The following is a 14,691-nucleotide window of genomic DNA, read 5'->3' as shown; positions in this document are numbered from 1 at the left end:
TGTTTTATTTTTGTATTTTTTCTTGTTCACAACCCACGAGAAGAAGGAAGTCTCAGTTTGGGAGAATTGCTTAGAAACCTAAATAAATGAAATAGTATGTACAAGTAGAAAGTTAGTTTTCCTTCCCAATCTCATTTTCCAGAGGCTTGGCTTCTCTCTCTTTCTCTCTCTGCACTTTTGAAGATAGCAAAAAAGTTGCCGTCTGTAAGCCAAGAAGCTGGCCCTTACCAAGAGCTAAATCTGTTGGCACCTTGATCTTGGACTTCCCAGCTTCCACAGCTGTGGAAATGTATGTCTGTTGTTTCAGTCACCCAGTCTGTGGTAGTTTGTTATAGCAGCCCGAGCTGAGTAATTCTTCCTGATTTTTCTATGCATATGCAAATGTATGTATAAGTTTATAATAGAAAAATTTTACCTGAATGTCACATAACAGAAATATACATAGCTATATATTTATCTCTCTATATTGTATCTCTCTAAAATGGGTATTTCTATTTCATATAATCTCTTTACACATACATTTATTTGTATACATACACACTTGTATTTTTTCCAAAAATAGTAGCACACTATCTATACATTTTGTTCTGCACCTTCCTCTTTTCACTAACACATTTTTATATCAGTAAATAGAGACCTGTATTATTATTTTTAGTGGCTGCACAGTGTTCTCCAGTTTAAATGGTCTTTAATAAACCATTCTTCAACTGCTGGCCATTTAGATCCTTTTACACTTTTGAGGTTATAAACAATGCTTCAGTGAACATGGTACTGTTTTTATTTTTGTGAATTCATGCTAGTATTTCTGTAGGAAAGATTTCTAGAGCTGGTATTGCTGGGTATCTCATAAGATTTAATTGATTAGTAATGATCAGACACTCAGGTTGGGAAGAATTCTGTGAGAGCTCAGAGTTTATCCCACACTTTCAGGAAGGTTGTTTTTTCTCGCCCTGACTTTGAAAAGTACAGAGAATGAGACTCCATATTCTTTCCAGTAATGCCTTCCAGTGACTTGAAATTGAAATAGACTGTCAAAGAAATAATGGTTCGGTCAAGAGAGTTGAAAGTGGAAGACTAAATCCTAAGGCCCTTTGGTGGGCCTGTTTTGCAAAGCAACCAAGCAATGCCAGATAGAGGATTTTAAGAGCTACGGCAGTCTGATATTTGGATACGTGGACCTCTTGAGTCCAGCCAGACTACAAGTGATCTTAAAAATCTGGTTCCACTACCTACCTCGCAGTGCATCAGGCCTGAAAGAATAGTTGGGCTGTCTTTCACCTGGATTGTTTTGCTTCTGTCCCAAGGCTATTTCTGTTGCACAGAGGCATTTGATAGCTCATTTACAAGCTGACCTAAAGAAAACAAACAAAACAAAACCGGATGCAACTGGAGAGAGCTGTGGCATCCTTCCTGCTTCAGGTAGCCCCCTGAAAAGCAGGTAGATTTGTTTGGAATCTTTGCAATGCTGTGATGACTCTAAGTGGGAAAATACTGTGTATTAGGATTTGGCTGTCAGAGCAGACATATGCTTGACTGTCACAACTTGTACATTTTTCCCATTCAGGGTGTACATGGTAGCATGTCTTTGTTAGAAACGTGTGCAGTGTGGGTAGCAAAGATGACCATGTTAAACATCCAGGAATTTTCATTTAATGTGCATATTTATACAACACTACAGAAAGGACTAGGGCGGCTTGGCTATGTTACATCATGTCCCTGCTAACCAAAGAGATTTGAAATGGACTTTTAATTATTATTACCGATTTGCTATGGCTGTATTCCTTAATATGAACATCTGATTAGGATTAATTTTCTTTAATTGATGAACAGAGCACTTAAAATTGTAGAGTTGAATGTGTTGTTACATGTTGGCATATGTGTGTACTGTATGTTGGCATATGAGGTATGACTTTTTGCTGAAATACAAATTACAGACACTTAACTGTTTTAGTTTTAAGGTCACTGTTCTTTCTCCGCCTTTGTGTGGCCTTTTACATTTGTTAATGGAGATAGAGCGGGGCTAAGTGACTATTAAACTCTTTTCTATATACAGTAAAACCCATTAACATGGACGTTACTAAATTTGGAATTTATGATAATGAGAGAGGGCTGGGTTAAAGTTTACTTTTTCATTGTCTCTGAACCAAATCTTTGCTGAGCTAATAAATAGTATAATACAATTAAAGGGGAATGGCGTTATCGTTTTATAAAGCAAGCTTTTCAGGCAGTCTAGAGAAGTAACGCGGGATGGAATGAGGTAGTGTGGCAAAAAGGCATAGTGCAGAAGGAGCCACTTTCTATCTGCGTGACCTTGGGCAAATTACTTAGGTTCTCTGAGTATCTTTTCCCTCACCTGTAAATGGAGATAGTTTACCTAATTTATGGAGCTGTTATGAGGGTTAGATTGAATGTATATAGAAAGCGTCTGGTGTGAGTACATACTTCATGAGTTGCAGGTAATTACCACCTACCTAAAATAATTGGTGAGCTAATTTTAGACACTTCTCATTTTTTCACTGAAGCGGTGTTCCACATGTTAGGGTTTTGGAACACTAATCTGAAATACTGCTTTACTTTTATTATTGATTGAAGGAACCACCCAGCAGTTTGATGTGGCGGTAAAGAACATGAGCTTTGGAGTCAGACAAACTCAGGTTTGAAAGTATTTCTGTAACGCATTAGCTACGTGGCTTTAGGCAAGTTACTTAATATCTCTCAGGTTTTATTTTCTAATTTGTAAAAATGGGATGAGAATACCTGCTCCAGGACTTTTATGAGGACTCAATGAGATAGTGCATGTAAAGCGTTCAGCCTACTGATTTTCATGTAGTAACCTCTCAAAACATCACCTGTTGCTATTATCGTGATCTTTTTGACAACCATCCATTCTTTAGACTTTTTAATTAATTCAGACTCGTTTTCTTCAATTAACCTAATTAACTCATTTCACTTTTGATATAATCTCCATTTTAAATGTGGATTTTAAGTACATAAGTAAAAAATTATAGAGAGGCAAAATGGCTATAAATAGGTAGGGTGAAAGAGGAAAGAATAATATTTTAAAAGTGGGAGCACAAGGCCTTAAGTTAGACTTAAGTTACTGAATAGTCAATTTTGTGCATAATATTTGTGTCCTTTACGAGAGGTCTTTATATTAGAAGGAAATCAAATTGTGTGTGTGTGTGTGTGTGTGTGTGTGTGTGCGCGTGCGTGGTAGACAGTGTGGACTGGTCACCAGCTCCTGCCATTCACTGGAGAGAGAAGCAGTATAATCCATGTTCAGTTTTATTTTCATCTTGCTTTCCCTGTTTGTTTCATAGGCTGTATGGATGAGAAATGTAAGCACTATAATGTCCTGCATGGAGACAGTAATCTATCCTCCCCTTAATGACAGGCTTACACAGTTTGTCGGAATCCATCACCTCAACAGATCAGACTGAATTACTTCAATGACTGGCAAATGGGTGGCACTCATGGTGAAGTGAAAGCAGCCAGGTGTGTGTGTTTATTAAGTGTTCTTCAATAGAAAAAAGTGGGTTTTACTGAAATCTCTCTCATCCATGCTATTTTTGCAGAGGCAAGAAGTGCCCATCTTCCTTTGGGAAAACAGAAGAATGATTTTTCTTAAGATTCTGAAATACTGAAATACAAATTCACAACCATAAACGTGTTATAAAAATCAGGTTTTTGGGGCACCTGGGTGGCTCAGTCAGTTAAGCGTCCGACTTCGGCTCAGGTCATGATCTCACAGTCCGTGAGTTCGAGCCCTGCATTGGGCTCTGTGCTGACAGCTCAGACCCTGGAGCCTGCTTCGGATTCTGTGTCTCCCTCTCTCTGCCTGTCCCCTGCTCATCCTCTGTCTCTCTCTGTCTCGAAAAAAAAAACAGTTTTTTTACCCCCACATCGTATACATGCACAGTGGAACCTTGTAATAAAAACTAGAACCAATAATGTTGGGGCTATGTGCCTTTGAATTTCCAGGGATGCCCAATTTAGGCAGATAATTTTTGAAAGTGAAGTCAGTTCATTAAGTTGACAACTAGTGGTTTAACATATATGAACTTTCATAATGCTAAGTTCACAAGTCAGAAAAAACCTTCTGTAAGACCAGGTTTATTAAGATTTGGGTCAGAAAAAGTGATCACTCTAATGTACGCCATGTTGATTAGTTGCATTATTCATATCTTTATTAGAAGTACCTAATGGTTTGTTGTTAAGGTGTGGCATTATGTGTCTAGACTTGGCATATCAATAGGAACAGCAATAATAATTAATTTTTATTGGATTCTTACTGTGTGCCGACACTGTGATAGAAGCTGGGGCTATAATGGGAAGCAAAAAAAAAAAAAAGATACAATCTCATGTTGGTAACAACCTGTGAAATAGGTATAGACACAAACAAGGTCATAGAATTTAAATAATTTGTCCCTGGTTTGATAGGTCATAAGTGGCAGTGCTAGAAATACAGTGCTGTATTTGCTATAGCAAACTAACTTTTGCTTTGGTTAAGAGACTCCAAACAAGCTAGAAAGAGCTCCCTGACACGGTGGAGGTGCCATACCAGCTTTGGACTGCTTATGCTTATACTGTCAAGGAGGGGAGAAATAAACTTCTGTCTTACTACTCAGCTATCCCTGGGTGTTGGCTTCATTCATATGTCTGAAGATGTATAATCATTCTTTAAAATTTTTTAGGTTTATTTATTTATTTTGAGAGAGACACACAGAGTGAGTGGGGAGAGGCAGAGAGAGTGGGGGTGTGAGAGGACCCTAAGCAGGCTCTGCACTATCACCACAGAGCCCCAACTGGGGCTCAGACTCATGAACCATGAGATCATGACCTGAGCTGAAACCAACGGATGCTTAACCAGCTGAGCCACCCAGGTACCCCATAATCATTCTTTTTAAAGGCATTTCCTAGATGTTGCACTTCTAACTCATACTCACATCCTACTAGCTATACCTATCTGCCAGGAAAATATATTTTTGTAGCCATGTACTTCTCAAAATTTAGGGGTTCTAGTAATGAAGGAAAAAGGAAAGAATGGGTATTAGAGGATAGTTGGCAGTCTCCGCGTCATATGCCAATTATGAACATTGTTTTGAAATAAAATTTTGACCACAGGCTTAGACAATGACAGATGAGCTCAAGGCTTTGGGATATGCCTACGTCCATTATCCATTTCTTTCCAAGTAGTATATCAAAGTTATGTATGCATGTGTGTGTATGTATGTATGTATATATATGAATGTATACAGTGCATGTATGATATATTTAAATATAATATGTGAGATATCATAAATATTACATGATTCTACAGTGGACTCTGGTCATCTGCAATTGCTAATTCAAAATTTCACAAGAGAAGAGTCCCCCTGCCCAGCTCTCAAACCTAATGCAGCCTCTGATGAACTCAGTTGCCCATATGGAGCTGCTTGGAAATATTGTGTCTTGCTCACAGATAGACCTCCATGGTCCTTTTTCCTGGGTCCAGCTCTTTAGGTCCTACTTTACTAGTGACTAAGAGAAAAACAAAAAAAGAAAAATAGAAGTTAAGTTAGAGCTGGTCTTATTAGTCTGCCGTAGGCCTTATCTAGAGGAAGTGTTATTGAGGAGCATCTCCCAAGTGAAAGGCAGTTCTATACCTGTTTTGCCTCACTGGCCATGTGGAAGCAATCTAAAGAGAGTGAGAATCACAAGAGATGAACTCCAAAGACGCCACAGCCTACAGAAGTCAGAACTTTTAACCTTTTTTCCTCATAGACCAAAAGCTTCGCTGCCTACTAAGAGGCTTGTTTGAATCCAGTAACTTGATTCAGTCTCTTGCCTCTTGTCCTCCATGGGAGTGAGGCTGGGGAGTGGAGTAAGGGTAGAGAGCATGTGGAAATGGAACTTTGCTGTCCTTCTAGAGATCAACATCAAGTACTTTGAAGGCACCATAACAAATACAGGCACAATAACAAATACCTTTATCCCACTTTTTTTTTTTTAATTTTTTTTTCAACGTTTTTATTTATTTTGGGGACAGAGAGAGACAGAGCATGAACGTGGGAGGGGCAGAGAGAGAGGGAGACACAGAATCGGAAACAGGCTCCAGGCTCGGAGCCATCAGCCCAGAGCCGACGCGGGGCTCAAACTCACAGAGGGCGAGATCGTGACCTAGCTGAAGTCGGACGCTCAACCGACTGCACCACCCAGGCGCCCCTCTTTTTTTTTTTTTAATTAAAATTTTTTTTAATGTTTATTTATTTTTGAGAGAGACAGAGACAGAATGCGAGTGGGTTGGGCAGAGAGAGAGGGAGATGCAGAATCCAAAGCAGGCTCCGAGCTGTCAGCACAGAGCCCGACGTGGGGCTCGAACTCACAAGCTGTGAGATCATGACCTGAGCCGAAGTCGGTTGCTCAACTGATTGAGCCACCCAGGCACCCCCGTATCCCACTTTTCAAAGAATTAATTGTCTGGGAGCTAATAGATATGAAACATTTGGTGAAGATTAAGTAGTTGAACTGTGTGTTATTGATTATTCCAGAAGAACCCAGGTAAGAGATAAGTCAATGTGGATTTGTTTCTTGGGGAAAGCTTTTTAGATCATGTCACAAGTGAGGTGCCAAAGGATGAAAGGAACTAATTAAGAAGGCAGAAAAGAGGGGGTGATGCATAATGAGCTTAGAGGTCAGTGCATCTGTGTGCCTGAATCAGAGACTTCATTTTGGAGACCAGAGAGTGAAGTAGAATAGGAAAGTAGGGTACTTCAGAATTCAGGCAGGAGTTAACCTGTAGGTAGTCATGTAAGTTTTTTTTTTTTTTTTAATTAAGTTAATGTTAACCTCTTTTAAGTTTTTATGGAATGAAGGGAGGATAAATTAGGAAATTGAATGAATGAATAAATATAAAGACATTGTAGATATTATAAAAACTAGCCTCTTAAGTAGAATTTGTGTAGGCTGAGAAGACAGGGTTTCTATGCAGTATCTCAGTGACATAGGTTGCCAGGGAATAAGAGAAGTCAAGGCTAGGTGTATCAGGGACTGGAGTCTGCCTGCACTAGGGTTAGCCCGCAGTCTAGTCCACAGTGAACAAGAGGAAGTGATGATCTTAGGGTTGGGTCACGAAAGAAACTGAGGAGATCCAATTCAGCAGGAGACTTGGTTAACTAGAATGTAGACAGCAGGTGAGATTGAGTCAGGAATGGTGGTGTCATGGGAGGGAGCAATCTAATCGTAGCTGGATCCCAGCCAGCAGCTGGAGTTCTGGAATAGAATCTGGGGAAGTGTAGTGTCATGGCCCTAGTCAAGTAGGTTTAAGTTCAGGGCAAGGCACATGGTATTGAAGGAAAGAGGGAAACTAGTCAAGGTAAAAGTCAGCTCCAAAGATTGGGCCAACATGTCTAGAGGAAGCAGGGAAATGGAGAAATGATGAAGCCGTGTAAACTCAGTGCAATTCAATGCACTTGTGGCCAAGGAAGGAATACGGTTCCTGCTATCTGATGGGCTGAGGTTGCTTCTCTTTTGCCTGCCTGATGAGGATGGGTTGAAGGTCACAGCTGGGCTGAGCCTCTTTAGTAGAGACTTCAGGGGACCGAGCTCAGACAGATCTTGGAGCGAATGGCTGCAGTGGAGGCCCAGTGGAGGTAGCATCACCTGGAAGGAATTGAGACTAGAGCAGAGGAGATGTAGGCATAGCTAGGAGTCTGTCGTATGCCAGGCAGAGGAGATCAGGTCTTGACAAAGGGGTAGGGAGGATTTAGTAGAAATTCAGAAGTAAAGGGCACTGCAAAAGACATTTCAAATTAAGAAGATGTTTCAGTGACAAGTTTGATAAAATGGGTAGAGAAGGAAAAACCTAAAATGATTCCAGGCTGATATTAAATGCTCATATAGTATGACATTTTTGTTCATGAGCTGAAGGGTGCTTTAAGCACATTACTTTGCGCCTGCTTTTTTAGAAACCCAAATAAATAAAGTAAATTAGTGAATAAATGTGTTAAGGCTAAGCTTACTTGTGTGTTTGTTGGCTTTACATCTCAACTGCAGTGGGTCTGCAGTGGGACATTTTAGAGAGAAATAGCCCTTGAGCATGTGAATGTTTCTTGCAAAGATGGTTTCCTGTTCTAAGAGAGTGTTAGTAAGGTGCATGTGCCTGATTATGACTGAAAAGCCTAAGGTGGGGCCTACCTGTATCTGTCTGTTGCTATCAAGGGGCCTTGTCTGCCGGAGGTGACCTTTGAAGTGTTTATGCTTCTTTTACTTACCTGGTTAGTTCAGAGCCTTTGCTGAATAAAGAGTGCTCCTCCCCAGCCTGATTGCTTCACAGCAGGAGGCTGTCTGCAGCTGTGATTTCCTGGCCATCCACTTTGGTGCCACTTGATGGGACACAGGCATGGACCAAAATTTTCTATTCATTAAGGGATAGGGCTCGGCACCTCAGGAGGGGTTTATTCCTGTTTATGGAGGCAAGGGAAGAAAATGCAGATTCCTTACCTGGATAGGGACATTTTGTCTTCAAAATGTATAGATATGTGGTGTTTCTGATTTGATTAGGGCTTGGATCTGCACCTGGGTGGCAGGGGTTTCAAAGTCATTATTTAAGGTAAGGAAAGATAACTTCAAACAGCATTATCACCACCAAAGATCTTGGTTGTATTTTTGAAAGTTTGAGCTAAATAATTGTAGTGATCAGTAAAAGACCAACTGCTGTACTTCTGAAAAGTTGCTCTTAGAAAGGCTTGGATTAATCATTTGTTTCCATTTTGTTCACAGATGTACTGTCTGTAGGACAGGGGTAGACTGAATACCTGCTTCACTGAATACCTGCTTCACATCACCTTTCACATTTTCTTATTGGAAAGACAGCCGTTGGAGAATCATCTTGTTACCATCAGCAAAAATGCAAACAAATCAAGACATTAAGAATGCCACAGTGGCCAGCAGTTAATGATGCCAGTGTTACACAAGCTTCGGCAAAGTTTTCAAGACAGTGTGCCTCACTAGCCATAAATCAGGAAAGATTGAACTTATCCTTTTTTGTCTCAGCTGTTCCTTAAATCATTGCAACCCCTCCAAATTAATGTGAATTGAAACATGCATTGTCTTTTCAGCTTAATTGAGTACTTACTATGTGTGAATCACTGCACAAAATAGGGGAGGGAAAATGAGGGAGACAATTAGGATGTGTTTCCTGCCTTCAATGGATTTACAATTAGTTTCAGGGCACTTTTTTTCTTCTGCTCTTAATTAAGTGTGTCCCTAAGATAGAAAACAAATGAATGGAAAAGTGTATTCTGCAAGTATTTTAATCCCTTTAATAAAACACAAAACAAAACAAAACAAAACAAAATAATCTAATGTGGGCAACTCAGGACATCTTCCATTTTTTTGGAGTTTCAATAGGTAGGATTTATTTCATTGATTTTATAAATATCCAGTAGATGTTAGAGATATTAACACATTATAGTTGGAGTTAATTGAATTAAATTCTTTTTTTTCCCCTTTAGGTGTAGATTGTCTGTTGGAAAAGTATATTGTGTTTGTACATTTCTTGCAGAGTAGGTAGATGAATTACATCTGTTGTCTCTGTAGGCCTCTACCTTCTGTGCCCTAGGGGCCTGACATTCTGAGTAAGTTATTAGCGTGGGGAAGGGAAGATTTGGATCAAACTTGGGAAAGCTCATGGACCCAAGATAGGGCAGGGAAGGAGCAAAACAGACCTAGGCAGTCACTCTGTAGGAAAACTTGGCTGTTTTAGTATTCATTGTGTTGTCTTCTATGTTCCAAAATTACTGTACAGTTTTTTCAAAAATTTATTTCTGATCTGGGAATAAGTCATGATTTTTCCAATGTTAAGGCACTAATATGACTGCAGACACCAGACATTTTATGTAGTGTATGTAACACATTTTAGTATGTACGAACCAACAATAGACATGTCTTTGTCTTCAGTAGTGTCCATCTGAATTGAAAATGTGCCAGCTTTTTTTTTCTTAAAATCATTATCAACAGACTTCTTAATTAAGCTGCCAATACATACTGCCAATAGCACTATGTGCCCTTTGAGAAATGAATCGTGTAAGTGCTGTTTCCCTCTTACCGAATAAACAATGTTGCTCCATAGAAAGTGGATTTAAAATGTTCTTTGAATAGGAAATTATATTGCTTCCAAAAGAATTTGATAAGAATTCTCATACCTTCCTTTCTTTACTTAATTTCCAAAAACTTTTATTTGCTCCTCAATAAGGAATAGTTCTAATTTGACTGATAACTTTAGTTGTATGAGTCATCCTTAATAGGATGCCTGCCCCCAAACTCCTGATGGTGATATCGGATATTTGTTAATCTGAGTTACAAAACTATATTGTATGAAACTGTAGCATTTGTTTCCTATTCTGGGAAAAATTTGTGGAGGGACCATCTCTGTGTTCCCAGAACCTAGCACAGTACCTGGTGCATAGTAAGTATATGTTGAGTAACATTTGGTGATTAAAATGTGTAAAGTAGCTTTTTTTCTGTGGTTCTTAAAACTCTATAAAAAGACAGAGGGGTCTTGCTAACAGAGTAGCACCTTCACTGGTTTGTAGTTTATAGTCAGTCTCATTAGAATGAGTCCCAAATCAACTGGATTCTTCATATACGGTCTAGTCCCCTGGGCTTCTGAATGAGTGTCTTGGATTCATCAGTGCAGCCCTGTGATTTGTACTAACATCCACTCTGCTTCCTCTGGCCCTTGGCCAGCTCAATAGGGGTGGGCCTTTGGAGGGGCTGTTCCGCTTCTCCTCCTCTGGCTTGTCCACCAATAGAAGAGCAATCACTCTATTCACTGGGTATTCACGACATGCCAGGCGCTGAGCTAAGTGTTTTTACACATATTCTCTCACTTAATTATCTCATTTAAACCTTACAGCAGCCATCTGAAGTAGGTATTATCTACTGCAGAGATATGTATGTATCTTGCTTAAGTCATGGGGATCTAAATCCAGATCTCTTAGATTCTAAAGCCTGAACTATTAACCTCTCCCCTCTGCTGCATCCCAGGAGAAATTCCCAGTGCCTGGTGGTGTGGGGGCAGATCAAATCTGGACGTAGTCCAGAATCATTTCATTTAGTATTCCCAAACAGCAAACTGTCTAACAGATAAAACCCAGCAAATCACAGTTGTTTTGAGAATGGGGGAGGGCAGAGCAATTGGGAGAAAGCAAAGTTGGAAACAAACCAATTTGAGTCAAGCCTTTAGCCTTTATCTCATAATGCCTTTTTTTTAACTTTCTTTTTTTAACACAGCCTGACACCATGTGATAAATCAAAGCCTGACGTAATTGACCCAGAATTGATCCCCAAATGTCTTTTAGGGGAACATGCTTTAACTCTGGTTGTTGATTCTGAGGAATAATTGCCACCCTAGTAAGGTAATTACATATGCCATTGTTTATACACATAATAGGCTCAGAATGCATATTCTGCACAGAGGGAAAGAGAGTCCTGCTTACACATTAGGGGTGTGTACCATGTGTTGTGTCAGAATGCCACAAATAGCACTTGAACTGCTCCGTTACCGCTGATTTCCCTGACGTGTGTGTGCACGCGTGTGCGTGTAAGGGTGAGGTTAGGAGTGAGGAAGGAGATGGGCCATGGAAGGCTGTTTGTTGAGCCGGGTGGCAGTGATTTGCTTTTCCTTAATTTTTTAGTTTACTCAAACATCTTCTGGATCTGATTCACTTAGCTCGGTCTGGTAAAAGGACTGTTTTTTCTTCCTGTTTGGCATGTGCTTATTAATGAGCTCTCATATTTCTTTCCATCAAAGGCTGTTTACTTTGTGGAAATATAAAGTGAGAATCATTCTCCACAACATCCTCCTAAATGCCCTGTTTTTGACCACCCCTTTAAGTACACCAAAGAGTCAGCTAAAATGGTAGCTAGTGCCTTTCCTTTCACTGTGCTTTCTGGTAAAACATAAATGGGATTTAAACCACAAATGACCAATTAAAGCACTTCATGCCTTTTTCCTTTAGCCATAAGACAGTAGTTATCCTAAGTAAATATAACAAATAGGCTATTTTGTGGTAGTCTAACCCTAGCATCATGTGTATATATTTTTAAATCAAAGCCTTAAAAAACCCAAAATGTCATGACTTTTTGTAGTACTGCACATTGAAAGAAATACATGTGTATTCCAGTATGGAACTGAGCATTGTTTGAGGCCAAAGCAATTCATCCTGGGCTATTCTCTGCCGCAGTGTCCAGCAAATTGCACGACCTGCTTGTTAGAGTTGACAATAGTGTTTTACCCAACAAAGGCCTCTGCAGCTCTGAGCAGCAGTGGAATGTCAGAATGAGCACATTTCACACACAGATGTGCAGCCATAATAGCCTCTTAAGAAGATGCATGTGGCAGGGAGCTAAGGGTGGGGGTTGGGTGCTTGGAGTAGGTGGCGTGTGAGTGGGTAGGTTGGGGGTCAGTGAGAGAAGGAGGCCAACAGTTAGCAGTAGGGACATGGCCCCACTGACCACATTTAATCAGCCCTCTGTAAACAATTCAACATTTTCATTGTTCTCTAAAAACTAATAAAGAGCAACAAGCACTTTTCATTCATCTTGAAGTAATTTTCTGTCAGGTTGGAGCCCCTCGTGGCCTCCAGCTTGTGCAATGCTAGCTGTGTGATACAACAACTATTGCAATTTATTTTACAAACTCTGGTCATTCACATGTCAGTTAGTGTTCACCAAGCCGGCATCTGAAATTGTGCAGTTAACGAGTTTTACAACATTTCTATCAAGAGAAACTGTTTAGCATAACTGACTCTTAAGGAGTTATTATACCTCTAAAAATCCATTTTAAGGGGCATTATTTAAATAAAATAGAAAAACGGTTCACTGCCTTTTAAAGGGGCTACAAAAAAAGTCCATCAGCTCCAGTGCAGTAATCCTCAGCTTAAAGCACTCTTGAGAGTACTTCTGGGAATTGTCAGCATAATGAAATGTTTTGTGAAATGTCCAGATAGATTCCTCTACTCAACAATTTTACTGCACCATATTTATTTTCCTTCCAGTTTTTAAAGAAGTGAATTACTTTTTGAGAGGATGACTCTATGTTGTGTAGATTAACTGAGCACATTATTACCCAGGTTGTAGCAGAAGTGATGGTTCTCTTTGCAGTGTTATCTACATGCAGCTGCAGACGGGGGCAAAGAAGAGAAAGGCAGCTTTCCCTTCTTAGTGCTTTGGCTCCAGAAGGGTTAAATCACCGTGAGGCTTACAGATTTTTGTATTTTCCTCGGGCTACATTTCCTCAGACTTTGAACAACTTTGGGACAAAATAACACCTGTAAACACTTTATTTAAACTTTAAAAATTGGACTCTGTTTTCTTACCCTAAATACAAATGCAGGAAAACCCATACACTTGTACCTTGGCACATGCATAACGATGCATATCATTTGAATCTGGCCCATTTCAATGGGAGATGCTATTGAACATTTTGCTTAAAGAACAATGGATTCCTCACATTAACTGAGATGGCCAATGACCCCAAACCAATTAATGGCGAAAGTCTATAATAGAGCACTATATAGCATAGCAGCAAGTTCATTTAGCATATTATATTACCTAACGGGAGTAGAAGCCACCACTTGTAATGTAAATGGCTTAATGGTTCTTTCTACAGTGAGCAAGACCAGGAGAAAAATTATGTTCTGCTGTAACAAGAGATACTCCATATCCTTGGGAAGTGTTATCTGTAACAGGGCACATTTTCATTTTGCCACAAATGGTCCCCTAATTTCGTAGACTGATGTTTGTGCACATGACTTTAATTTTCTGAGGGAGACAGGCAGGTGTTCTTGTGCCTGTTAGCTGTATCTGCCCATAAGAAGCACAGTAACATCCATGAGCCAAATACAATTTGACATAATTCATACCTTTATTACCTCCTACAGAATGATATTATTTCATGCTGGCACATTAATGTTTCCAGCACGATACTGTCATTCCTGGAAATTTTACCTTTTGAAGTTCAAATATTGAAAAATGACTTTTAAAATTCTCTAAGTGCCTTAGATTTGGGGGAAAATGCAACTTATTCCAAGGTCAGCTGTTTTACTCTTTTGTGATATTTGATGGCACTGCAGATAATGTTCAGATAATGAAGGAAGATCATATCTGAAAACTTACCTCTTCTTGACCAAAGAACTTTTTCCTCTTCTATTTCCATTTTTGCAAATAATATTTCATCAACTTCTCATGTCAGACTTCACTGTTATGTGTTCCCCTAGTGATGCAAATTCAGGAGATGCTGACCAAAAAATGTTTAAATGATTGCAGCTTGAATCCATTTGGTGTAGTACTTTGATCTGTCCTAATACTCCAGCAGTCAGAATTAGTTAGGGCAGATGGAGTATATAAGTTTCCTGTTGCCGCCATAGCAAATTACCACAAATTTAGTGGCTTGAAATAATACAAATTTATTAGCTCACATTTCAGTAGTTCAAAGGTCTCATGGGGCTAAAATCACTTGTTGACAAAGCTACATTCTTTCTGGAGGCTCTGGAGGAGTGTCCTTTCTCTTGCCTTTTCTAGCTTCTAGACACCACCTGCTTTCCTTGACTTGTGGCCTCTTCCTCAAAAACTAGCAGTTTTTTTTTTCAAAACTAGCAGTTTCTTCAAAATAGTGGTGAGTCAAATCCTTCTCACATGGCATCTATC

General features: G+C 39.6%; 1 long non-coding RNA gene across 1 annotated transcript; it reads left to right on the top strand.

Annotated features, from left to right (window-relative positions):
- Positions 1-3,403: 3,403 nt before the first annotated feature.
- LOC125176099 (uncharacterized) lies at positions 3,404-9,993 on the top strand. Its single transcript, XR_007156117.1, has 2 exons — positions 3,404-3,495; positions 8,761-9,993. It is a non-coding gene; the product is annotated as an uncharacterized LOC125176099 (long non-coding RNA).
- Positions 9,994-14,691: the final 4,698 nt, after the last annotated feature.

This window comes from Prionailurus viverrinus, chromosome A1 (genome assembly GCF_022837055.1).
Source record: "Prionailurus viverrinus isolate Anna chromosome A1, UM_Priviv_1.0, whole genome shotgun sequence".
Lineage (NCBI taxonomy): Eukaryota > Metazoa > Chordata > Mammalia > Carnivora > Felidae > Prionailurus > Prionailurus viverrinus.
This window is presented reverse-complemented; position numbering and strand designations above follow the sequence as displayed.